The following is a 13,695-nucleotide window of genomic DNA, read 5'->3' on the forward strand; positions in this document are numbered from 1 at the left end:
ACTCCTTGAGGAAATTGAGTTTAGAGAGAAAGGAAACATAATAAGTGTTGTATTTAAAGAATAACCTGTTATTGACAATAGATAAGTCTTTGTACTTATCATTGTTCAAGAAACGAATATGGTAATTAAATAATGATGTTACTCCTAATATTATTAAAAGACAAGACAACACTGAGATTCTCTCTCAAGCACCATTTAAAGTTCAAATTTAATAGCCTCAAGAAGTGTCATTAAGAAAATTCACTAGAGAAAGGGAAAATGTAATTTGATATGATTATGTCATATTTCTTGAAGAACATGAATATGATATTAGGTTGATTGAGAAGGTCTAATTGACCTTAGTCAAGTCATGTTGTTCTCTAACTCTTAAGTGAATTAATGTCATAAATGATGTAATAAAACCGATGGTTGAACATGACATTTGAAATATCGTCAAATTGCTTGAAAGTGTGAAACCCATAAGTTATAGATAAATGTCTATAATTGAAAGGGATTGAATGTGTAATAATAAGATATATAAAGTTTATCTTGTCGCCAAAAGTTTTACAAGAAGGAAGATTTTGATCACAAAGATATTTTTTTATTTCTTAGAAAGACTCTCTTAGAACTATAATGACATTGTAGATCATGTTGATAATTGTTTTGCATAGATGGATATAAAGATTAGGTTTCTAAATGGAAACATTGATGAAACAATTTATACGGTGAAACCAGAAAACCTTGTTTAAGATGATCTAAAGTCTATGGTATGCAAACTAAAGAAATTCATTTATGCTTTTAAACAAGTCTCTCGTCTATGGTATTACAAAATTTATCAAGATTGTCTCTTATGGTGTTGAGGTAAATTTGGTTGATGATTGTGTATGTTAAAAGTTCACTGGGAGTAAATTTATTATTTTGGTATTATATGTTGATGACATCCTACTATCATCATACAATTTATTGTCGCAAAACATTTATATTGTAATTTATCATATATGCTTAAGTTTATGTTTTATTGCCCTGAAATAATTTTTAGTGGGAGTCCTAAGGTGATATATGAATAATCTTGGTATGTAGCACTAGGAAGTAGTAAAGTGCATTATGCGTTAATTGAAGAGAACAAGAAACTACATGTTTTTGTATCAAAAGTCTAGAAGTTTACAGATTATTGGGTATTCTGACTTCGATTTTTTCGAAATATTTTAATAGCAATCACTCCACATAAGGATCCACATTTAATCGTGTTAGTGGAGTTAATATTTTGATATGAGTATTATACTAAAATTTATGATTGCTAAATTATTGTAACTAGCTTTCCTGTTGTTGTCAACATTAAGTAGTCATTGGGTGTTTATTGGGACAATATCTTAGAAGTATTATTAAGGATTCAACCGAGTAAAAGTTTGTTGACATAAAGTATTTGGTTGTTAAATAAAGAATTCAAAAAATACAGATTTGTATAGAACATATAAGAACTCATTGCATGTTAACTGATCCACTTACTAAAGGTATGACACTTAAATTTTTTCATGAGCACACTGCTCATATGATTGTAATTCTTGATAGTACCTTAGTTTAGTGGGAGTCTTATTTATGTTCTATATCTTAGGGTTTACGAACATTTGTTGTTTGGATTTTCTCTAGAAATAAAGTTGAAGTTTATCATTTCGCTATAAGTTTATTTTGTTTGCAATATTTATGTTGTGTTTGGATAAATCTCTATAAAGAATAAAGTTTGAACCAGTTGAAAATAGGCATGACTAAGATCACATTGCATGTAATTTTTATGTTGTTTATCCATATTGACCTATGTCATTGAGTGTATTGATGCAATGGTCATTGAGGTCTAGTTACATTTGTTATAGTGACGAAAACCTCAATGATTCCATTATTGATATATGAGATGGACCAAGTTGTTAAGGTGAAAATCTAAAGGTAAATAGCATATAGATATGCTCTTAATTAAGGATTTTTGATATAACTGTTACAATATGTAGTCCAAGTGGGAGATTGTTGGAATTTTCTATTCCAATAATTAATATGGACTAATATTATAAGACAATTATATTAGCTAGTTATCATTAGTGAGTTTTATTTTATGTGGTCAAATTAAGTGAACCCGTTAGACAATTAAATCAGATGATATGGACTTAAATGAGCATATGTCAGCTGGTCTATTAAGGGATAATGGGAACCCTATTAGGTTAACACACTATGAGAAGGTTGTGATCCTCAATATACCGAGTCATCACATATAATTTTTCTTTTCTCCATTTGAAGAGTTACGAATGTCCTATTAACGAATAAAGAGGTTCCGATTGAGGAAGAACCATAAAGTCACCTGTTAGCCAGTTATCTGTTCCATAACAAATCCTAAGAAAAGTAAATAGATCAGAAATCACCTACAAATTTAGATTTCATTGGGTTTGTTTGATTAATCATTATGGATCCATGTATTCCTAAAACTCTTCTTAATCAATTAACGTAATGTGTTCCTGATAGTTATATTGATATTTTATAAGGATCCCCTCAAATACCAACATTATGGTCACCACCATCTTCACCTACCAGATCAATTATGGCAAGTGCATCTTCCACCATCAACTTTCATGTCAAAATCGAAACCTTTGGGCCGGGACCTCCCTGTGATCAAGATCTTTAGGGCGCATAATGAGAATAGTGTGCATCTTCAACTTCGACAATAGTTGTGTACCTTGCCAATAGCTCTTGGATATCGTCAAAGTTGCACACTTACACATTGACGACGTTGTCACCCTAAGAATGGTAAGCTATTTGAAGTCCTCCCCCAAACATGGCACAATTTTAACCTTGTTCCATTGTTGGCCGCTTAAGAGAGTGCTCCCCTCCACCCAATCATGTTCCTCTTTCCAGTGCTATAGTGGCCTTGCACATTCGCAGTTTCAAACCATTAAAAAAAGAAAAGTTTGGGTTTGATCAATTTGAGGGGATTTGTGATAAAAATTGAAACTTTTGTTTTGTGTGTGATATTTTTAGGGATGACTCATATGCATGGTTGTTAAAAATTGAAACCTTCAATGAGTGCTTAAGGTTGGAAGCAACTCATATGTACTCTTGTTAACACAAACCTTCAACTCATGTGATTGCTTTCAGTAATACGTATCAACTTTCATGTTTATGTTGCTTTCATCAATTTGTAAAAGAGACTATTGCATAGAGGAAAAGGCGATGATGGCGAGGAAAGATTATTAAAAGAAATCACCGTTAAAAATGGTCTCTGGGGATGGTGAATGATGATTGGCTAGATAGCGGTGAGGGAGGAATAAATCCAATGTGTATAGCGTAGATTGCAAATGTATGGAACAAATAAATCTAACGGTTAATAAAATTTATTCACCATGAGTCATTTTAAAAACTTGTCCACCTTAGCCTTGGCCCTACTAGCATTTCCCTAGGCTAACTCTATCAACCATATCACAACAAAAAGAAAAGATAAGCATAACACACCAACTAAGATAACGTTCATACTAGGATCTAAAAAAGAAAAGAGAAAAAGCATAACATTCTTACAATTCTTCGGTATAGTACTTATATTCATGAAACAAAACGTTTGACTACCAGGATGAGTTGGTTTGCTTTTGATTCATCAGCATACTCCACCCCATGACAACCATCTATGTCAAAATCACTCACCACATCCACACCCTTCTCCTCCAACAACACTACCAAGTCCTTCTCACGATCAATCACAGGGTCCCCATCATTCCCACTCACCAACACCCTCCACCCTAGCTCCTTCATCATCCCCAATTTCCCAACCCACTTCTCAACCCTCAGATTGCAATACTCGTGATCACGGTTAACGCCAACCGGCAGCGCCAGCTCCCAAAACATATCAATCACACACAGCGGGACAACCTCGTCGTCCTTGAGCCTAATCTCAGATTCGCACCTCTGGGTCCCACCGAAAAACACTTGGCACAATATCAGCCCTCTGATCTTCAACGGCTCAAGATCGCGCGCCATGTCGATCGCGCGTAGACCCATGAAATAGGCAATTGTGGCCCTGACACTGCTTCCCATGAGATAGCAACTAGACATGTTGGCGTGTTTTGTCAACTATTCATCGTTGTTGTCTCGGATAAACTCTAAGGCTTCCACCGTGTCATCGTATGTCGTCGTGAAATGGTGCTCCGGCGCGAGGTGGTATTTGACGGAGGTGACCACGGCGGGGAAGGCGGCGGACATGGGAGCGCAGAAGTGGTGGAACATGGTAGAGGTGGCACTGGCTACGATGAAGCCGCCACCGTGGAAGTAAACGATGAAAGGTTACTTCTTAGGGTTTGGGGACAGTGCTATTCGTGGGAGGAATAAGTAGAGCCATGTGTTGTTTTGTTGATTGATGGTGAGGTCTTTGGTGAGAACTGGGAGAGTGGGGTCTGAAGAGGGTGCGGTGTGGGGAATGTGGCGCAAGCGAGTTAGGGTTCCGTTAAGGTTGAGAACCATGTCGAGGTGTTTGTAGGGATCAATGGGTTGTTTAGACATGGTGAGAGTGGGGACTTAGTTTAGCATGAAGATGAATGAAAGTGTTGCAATGTAGGTAGAATGTAGAGAAGTTGTGAATTGAAGGAAGTTATTCTATTCTTTTATTAATCCATGCATATGTACCTGCCTTGAATTTAATTTAATAATAATGTAAGTCGGTAGTTCCAAATTTCCAATTCGTTTTTTCTTTTACATTTTTTTTATTCATATTTGAGACATAATATAATAGATTCCGGATATGTTCTGATAAAAAATATTATCGATAAGTTTTTTTTTTCCACGCATATGATTTCATAGGTAATTTGTCATTTTCTAACAATAATTTCTCTGTATACACTAGTTAGAATTCAAACTTCTGATTCTGATCATCACATATTTAAGGAGTCCAAACCTATCAGTTAAACTAATTAACCATTATTGGTCTCAATATGATCTTTATGCCTAAGTAAAAGCTTGTTGATTTGGTTCTTATATCCGCAAACATCATCGGTTCTTATATGTTAATTGTTACTCTTGCACATTTTTAATTTATTGTAGGAGTAAACAAGATCTAACTTAGCTGGAACTTGATTTGAACATATATGCTCGGATTTTGAATATAAATCCGATGTATTATTTAGTTCAGTACAAACTTTTTAAACAGTTATAGTACACGTAATTAACAAGTATCGCAAAAATGGATCACTTAAGCCTATTTTTAACCCAACTCAAAAGTAAATTGGTGAAAGAATAAAGACATGGAATTGGGCCACTCAATACATACTTGAAATAAAAACTTCAACAACTAATAAACTGAAATAAATTACATCACAACATCTATAAATAACAATTAACTATTCTTTCAAAAAATTTCATGCCCTAATCATCAATGTACGTAAACGAAACCTTTCACTAACGCAAAGAGTTTCATTGCTTTAGATAGGCTCAAAAAGTTCCACTCCATGAAACCCTTCTTCTTCAAAGTCCTTCACCACTTGCATCCCATTTTCTTCCATCAACTTTGCCAACTCCGTGTCTCGATCCACCAATGGGTCACTACCGTTGCCACTCACCAACACCCTCCACCCATGCTACTTCATCTTAACCAATTTCTCAACCCAATTCCCTGCCCTAAGATTGCAATATTCATGGTCACGTTCTGCACCAATTGGCAGTGCCAACTCCCACATCAAATCGGTACGATACAACGGAATAATTGGGTTATTCTCAAGCCTCAACTCTGACTCGGTCCTCTGAGTTCCACCGAAGAATGGTTGACGCAATATCAAGCCATGGATCTTCAGTGGCTCAAATCATTCACCACTTCACACGCACGTAGACCTGCAAGAAAAAAAAATCAATATTAATTTCTTCCATTAAAATTATAATCTGTGAAAGACAGTGTAACATCAATAGATATAAAATACAGATTATATATGCGTGTAAAATAGATTATGTAATATTTTTTACTCCATATATACATTAGCACACAATCAAGGTTTTAAATGTCAGTTTCACGAGAGATTTGATAATTTGGAGCATAAATTTCAACTTTCTGGTCGTTGGTTTGAAACAAGCATAGAGATCGATATAGAGTCCCAGCAAACATCAACAAAAACCAAGGTATTAAACATTGGTAGTGATCGTGTGGTCGCATTTAGATTTTGAGGATAGTGCTATTCGGGGTAGGAATAGGCGGAGCCAGGTGTTGTTTTGTTGGTTGATGGTGAGGACTGAGAGAGTGGGGTCCGAAGAAGGTGGATGGGGTGTGCAAAACGGCGTCGTCATTTAGGCGAGTGAAAGTGCCGTCGTGATTGCGGAGGATTTGGAGGCAGTTTTAGGGGTCGATGGGTTGGTTATTGAACATGATGGAATGGAGGAAATTATTTTTGTTTAATTGGTGTGAAGATGCAGAAACTGTTGTGTTCTGTGCTGGCATGTCAATGAGATTGTTTGTGTAAGAACTTACCCAGAATGAAAACTTGAAATTTATTAGCACTCAATAATTGAATACTATTGATCAAAGTAGAATAGTAATATACGAGAATGTGTTAGCACCAAAAGAATCCCCCCAAAGCCGACCTCTAAAGATAAAATGATAGGAAAGGTGTCATCACCTAGACCACGTACCTAGGAATTTGTTAATTGCAAGAAGGAGCCATGAAACTTAGCTACGAGAATGGTACGTATTTGTTTGTCTATTGCCAAAGTTTTCCATGTAAAAATATACATATACTGATCTAAACATGCAAATCAATTAAAATGACATATTTAGATCAAACAACGGAAATTAAAAATATTACGAGCGTATCTCCAGCCATTGCAAACTGAACGGGAAGTTTGTTCTTCCAGACCCTTACTCACTCTGAATAGATGGTGTATTTTTTCTGAATAGAGAAGTGGGTTTGGTGATACAAAACTGAGAGCACCCCATCCTATTTATAGAGTCTGTCCATCACAGAGCTTTCAACTTGTTATCAGAACGTGAGATAACTGATGGGTACGTGATTTGTTACTGAATGTGGTTGCAAATATATTTGCAAAGATATGGGTTGAATGTGGATGGAAAATGGACCAGATTCAAAATAACTAAATGTTCCAAAATAATAATAATAAAAAGGAACGTGGAACGTGAATGCAACGTGGGCTTCCAACATTCCCCCACTTGGTCCATTTAACTCAACATCAACCATAACAAGAAACATAATATATGAGTCATGGCGATAGGTCCTCTGATGATGAGTAGTATCTTCCATGTACCACAATATATCAAGTCTCTCAACACTAGCTCTCAACTTAATGAATAAACCATATGTTTATTCTATATCTAAACCGAATGATTTTTCTCGAAATAAATAAATATGTGCACAAAACCATATCTAATTGAATAAGAGTTTCATTGAAAATAACAAATGTACGTACAATGAAATTACATCATGGAACCAAGTCCCATTCGTACTACATGATCCTTAAAATTCTTTGGTGGCATGCCTTTAGTTAAAGGATCAACAATCATTGACTCAGTGTTGACGTGTTCAATGACCACTTTCTTTTCTTTAACACGTTCTCTTATGGCTAAGTACTTAATGTCGATGTGCTTACTTCGACTTCCACTTTTGTTATTTTTAGCCATAAACACCGCAGCAAAGTTGTCACAATACAACTTTAATGGCCTAGAAATAGAGTCCACAACTCTAAGGCCAGATATGAAACTCTTCAACCATACACCATGCGAGGTAGCCTCAAAACAAGAAACGAACTCAGCCTCCATAGTGGAAGTAGCAGTCAAGGTTTGTTTGGCACTTCTCCAAGATACAGCTCCACTGGCTAACATAAAAATATAACCAGATGTTGATCTTCGTGAATCAACGCAACCAGCAAAGTCTGAGTCGGAGTAGCCAATCACTTTCAGAAAATCAGTTTGTCTGTACATGAGCATGTAATCTTTTGTTCCTTGAAGATATCTGATCACTTTCTTTACAGCTTTCCAGTGGTCAATACCTGGATTACTTTGATATCTTCCCAAGACTCCAACAGCGAATGCAATATCAGGTCTAGTGCAAACCTGAGCATACATAAGGCTTCCAACTGCTAAAGCATATGGAATATTTTTCATGTGTTCCCGCTCAAAATCATTTTTGGGGCATTGACTCAAAGCAAGTTTGTCACCCTTCACAATGGGAGCTACACTTGGTGAACAATCTTTCATATTAAATCTCTCTAAAACTTTGTTGATATAGGTTTCTTGAGACAAGCCTAAAATGCCTCGAGATCTTTCTCTATGGATCTTTATGCCTATGACATAAGATGTCTCTCCCATATCCTTCATATCAAAGTTCTTTGAGAGAAATTGTTTCACCTCATATAGCATACCCTTATCATTAGTCGCAAGTAGAATATCATCTACGTATAATACAAGGAAACAAATCTTACTCCCACTAACCTTCTGGTATATACAGTGATCCATGACATTCTCTTCAAAGCTGAATGAAGAAATGACCTCATGAAATTTTAAATACCACTGACGGGAGGCTTGTTTCAATCCATAGATGGACTTATTAAGCTTGCAGACTAAGTGCTCACCAACACTAGATACGAATTCCTCAGGTTGTTTCATGTAAACCTCTTATTCTAGATCACCATTCAGGAACGCCGTTTTCACATCCATTTGATGCAGCTCAAGATCAAAATGAGCTACTAATGCCAGAATTACTCGAAGAGAGTCTTTCTTAGATACAGGGGAAAAGGTCTCTCTGTAATCGATTCCTTCTCTTTGAGTGAATCCTTTAGCAACAAGTCTTGCCTTATGTCTCTCAATGTTGCCTTCTGAGTCTTTCTTTGTTTTGAAGACCCATCTACATCCGATGGCTTTTACACCAATAGGAAACTCAACGAGATCCCAAACTTGGTTAGATGCCATAGAATCCATCTCATCCCTCATAGCATTATACCACAAATTTGATTCCTTAGAACTCATGGCTTGTGAAAACGTCTCAGGATCATTTTCGGCTCCAATGTTGTAGTCAGATTCTTGTAGGTACACTACATAATCACTAGGAATTGTTGTCTTTTTTATTCTAGTAGATCTTCTTAATGTTGTTTGGTCATCTTGCTGAGGAACTTGTTCAAATGGTTCTTCACCAGTTTGTTCAGTATCATCATGTTGTTCCTCACAAACAACTTGATCTACATGATCACTTTCAACAGCTTGTGGAACTTCAATCATTGGTTGTCTAACACCCATTTTAACTTGAGGGGTGGGAATGACTACCCACCTATTACTTGTCCCAGAAGGTTCAGCTTCATAGTGATCCCTTTCAGAAGAAATGTTTTGAAATTGATCACTCCCACTGATCAAGTCATTTTCAAGAAACTTTGCATTCCTTTATTCCACAATCCTAGTGTTGTGGGATGGACAATAGAACCTATACCCTTTAGACCTTTCAGCATATCCAATGAAATACCTAGTAATAGTCTTAGGGTCTAGTTTCTTCTCTTGTGGATTATAAATTCTTACTTCAGACGGGCATCCCCAAACGCGTATATGTCGCAAACTTGGTTTCCAACCCTTGAATAACTCAAAAGGTGTCTTTGAGACAACCTTGGTTGGAACTCGGTTTAATATATACGCAGCCGTCTTAAGAGCATCAATCCACAAAAATTGAGGAAGCTTTACATTACTCCTCATGCTTCTCACCATGTCTAATAAGGTTCGATTTCTTCGTTCTGCCACACCATTATGATCCGAAGAACCAGGCATAGTGTATTGGGCAACAATCTCATGTTCTTGAAAAAATTTCGCAAATGAGCCTGGTGCTTGTCCATCCTCTGTGTATCTACCATAGTACTCCCCACCTCTATCTGATCTCACGATCTTAATTTGTTTTCCACATTGTTTCTCAACTTCAGCCTTAAAAACTTTAAAGGCATCTAAAGCTTCATTCTTAGAATGAAGTAAGTAGAGATACATATATCGTGAATAATCATCTATAAAGGTTATGAAGTATTTCGGACTATTTGCATCCGTGTCTGGACAACATATGTCTGTATGTATAATTTCTAATAAATTAGAACTCCTCTTTGCACCCTTTTTAGACTTGTTAGTTTGCTTACCCTTAATGCAATCTACACAAGTCTCAAAATCAGCGAAATCCAAAGTACTAAGTACTCCTTCATTTACTAATCGCTTGATTCTTTCAATAGAGATATGTCCTAATCTTCGATGCCACAACATAGAGGATTCTTCATTCACAATACATCGTTTTAACCCAACAGAAACGTGCATAGAAGTAGCGTCGTTTTTCAATTCAATCAAATAAAGACCATCAACCAATTGACCACAACCAATAATTTCAGATTTATTTAGTAAATTAAAACCAAAGTCTGTAAAATTAAAATAAAATCCCAAAGGTGCAAGTTTAGAAACAGAAATTAAGTTTTTACAGAAACTAGGAACATAAAAAACTTTCTCCAAATGTAATTTAAAGCCACTACTTAAAACTAAGACGCACGTTCCAATGGCCTCTACATGCGAGCTCATCCTACTCCCTGAGTAGATGCACTGCTCACTTCCCACTGGCTTCCTAAGGCTTTCCATACCCTGCAAGGTATTAGAAACATGGATTGTAGAACCATAGTCAATCCACCATGTATTATGATTCACATTAATCATATTAGATTCATAACAAACGAAAGTCAATGGTGTACCTTTCTTCTCAAACCAACTTTTAAATTTGGGGCAGTCTTTCTTCATGTGTCCTTTCTTTTTACAGAAGAAACACTTTGACTCCTTTTTAATTGTTGGTTGAGTCGGAATCTTTCCTTTATTGGTGCCTACAGACTTCTTCCTATCCTTTCCAGAAGTAGAAGTAGTCAAATTTACCTTCTCACCCTCTTCCATTATCAATCTCTCCTCTTCTTGAACACACATGGTCATCAATTCATTAATAGACCATTTATCCTTATGTGTGTTGTAGGAGATTTTGAAGGGTGTATATTGTTGAGGTAGGGTGCATAAAATGAAATGTACCAGGAAGGATTCAGACATGGTAACTTCCAGGGTTTTCAACTAAGCCACTATGTCCCTTAAGCGCATGATATGTTCATGCACACCTCTCGTTCCAGTAAGCTTAATGGAAGAGAATTGCATAATGAGTGTGCTAGCAAGCGACTTCTCAGAGATCGTAAACTGTTCATCAATGGCTTTCAACAGATCTCTGACCTTATCATGCTAGTCAACTGAACCCCGGATACTAGCTGATATGTTGGTTTTTATGAACATAACGGAGAGACGATTAGATCTCTCCCACTTTTCATAAAGATCAACAGCATCAGGTTCGCTAGTTTCAGTAATAGCCGATGGCTCATCCTTCCTTATAGCATAGTCAATATCCATCCAGCCCAAATGAAGGAGAACTCTTTCCTTCAAAACCTTATAATTATCACCTTTCAAAATGGAAAGGTCACAAGAAATATTCATAGATTGTGAAACTGCAAACAAACACACATGCTCATTAAGAAAATTTGAGACTAAACAAATGTCATGTTTTGCCAATGCAAATCACGTCTCAATATATGAATCTAGTGACACAAAACTTGTCTGTGGGCTAAAGTCCTACTCAATTAGATTCATCATGCAACTTTATGATAAAACTAGTAAATCATGTTCTTTTCCTTAATTCCTATGGGTAAATTAAGAAATATAATTTAATATTTTATCCTAATTAATCATACAAATATAACAAAATTCTTGTGGGTAGATTTCATCACATTACATATGATTAATCACAATTAATATTTCTAATGTGATTATAAATTTAGCATATAATTTTACTCAATTAAAGATGTTGTGGCTATTCTCTAATTTAATAAAATTATATTAATCACTTAACATTCAAAAATAATCTTTGCATAAACATACTTAATAATGCAAATGTGCTCAATATTGAATCATAAAAATTACATGTATACCAATTCAAAATAACATTGTACGTATATCCATTCAACATGTAATAAACTTTAAATGATCAAATCCAATGCATACAAGTATTTAACATAATATTGCATGTTCAGCATAACTTAGAGACACACAATTTTAAACAGTTTGTGCATAAATGATTTATCCTTTAGAAGTTATAAATACACATGAACTGCACTTAATAAACAATTAAATTGCAATAGCTTAGCTGTAAAGGGAGTCCTTTCATGCTTGCAGGGTGAGGGTTCAAAACTAGCCCAAAATGTTTTCGCGTTCCTTTTAATTAATTAAAAACGAAAACAAGGAAGAAAAAGCTTCCACTAAGATTCGAACCCACAACAAAGAGGTAATATAAACCACATCTACCACTAGATCAAGTCAAGCTTTATTTAAAATTGTTAGTTTAAAATGTAGATTAACAATTCCAAGACAGTAAACAAAACCCGCAATTAAAATGACATATTTAGATCAAACAGCGGAAATTAAAAATATTACGAGCGTATCTCCCGCCATTGCAAATTAAACGGGAAGTTTGTTCTTCCAGACCCTTACTCACTCTGAATAGATGATGTATTTTTTCTGAATAGAGAAGTGGGTTTGGTGATACAAAACTGAGAGCACCTCATCCTATTTATAGAGTCTGTCCATCACAGAGCTCTCAAGAACGTGAGATAGGAAGGGAAAGGGAAGTTTATTAGTACGTGAGATAAGAGATAGAAAAAAGGAACGTGGAACGTGAATGCAACGTGGGCTTCCAACATTCTATTCAGCCAATGGAGAGGAAATGTTTAGTGATTAAGTGATTGGGGAAAATCTTGGGGTTCTTAACCAGAAAAACTCCATGCATTATGGAAAGTAGAGGGTGCCTTTGACCTCATAGATGTAACAACGGGTGTTAGCGTGGGGACGTACTGAGCATTTTTTTTAATGTGAAATTCACACTTCAAAATTATAGCAAACCCGTTTGAACAAAATGACTCAACGATCGAGAGTTCTCTAATTCCAAAACTCGTAGATCAATTGCAGAGCATAAAAAGTTAAAAACTTGAAATAAAATAAAGCATGGGAAATCTAGCTAGTAATCTAGAGAGGAGAAGTACAAAGTTAAAATTTAAACCATTAAATGAAACACATACTATGTGCTCAAAATAATCCTATAATTTTCAATTTTCAATTTCGAATATGTATTCTCAACCACCTTAAACTTTGAAATTATCATCATAGATACACACGTTCCCGTCAAATTCAAAAAATTGTGTCAGAAAAATAATCGGTTGTGGAGAAGGTTCTCTTGGGGTTACTAGCTCTCAGTGCCATCCATAAAATTGGTGAATATGAGTGTGATTATTGTAAAAAAAAAAAAAAGTGTCGTTAAGTATGTTTTCTTGAAAAAACCAATTTATCTTTCTCTTATTTATTTAATAGATTCACCTCTTTATATTTTACTCTTTCGACTAAAAAAGTATATTTCTTATTTTATTTTTATTTTTTGTCTCCCCATATTTTTTTAAAACATTAAATCTAGGACCTATATAGGATTGTCAAATCTTTAACAACTATTATGACAAAAAATATAATATTTTCATTTATTGGCGTATGATAACTAGAAAATATAACAAAAAAAATTCTATAATAATGTTGACGCTAATCCGCCAAAAATATTATTATTATTAAAAGTTTTTTTAACAAAATAAAAAGCAGTCACAATATTTTTTCTTTTAAAAAAAGCAGAC

General features: G+C 35.3%; 1 pseudogene; it reads right to left on the bottom strand.

Moving 5' to 3' along the window:
- Positions 1–3,555: 3,555 nt before the first annotated feature.
- Positions 3,556–4,506, bottom strand: LOC100794545 (carboxylesterase 1-like; annotated as a pseudogene).
- Between the last annotated feature and the right edge of the window lie 9,189 nt (positions 4,507–13,695).

Source organism: Glycine max, chromosome 9 (assembly GCF_000004515.6).
Source record: "Glycine max cultivar Williams 82 chromosome 9, Glycine_max_v4.0, whole genome shotgun sequence".
Lineage (NCBI taxonomy): Eukaryota > Viridiplantae > Streptophyta > Magnoliopsida > Fabales > Fabaceae > Glycine > Glycine max.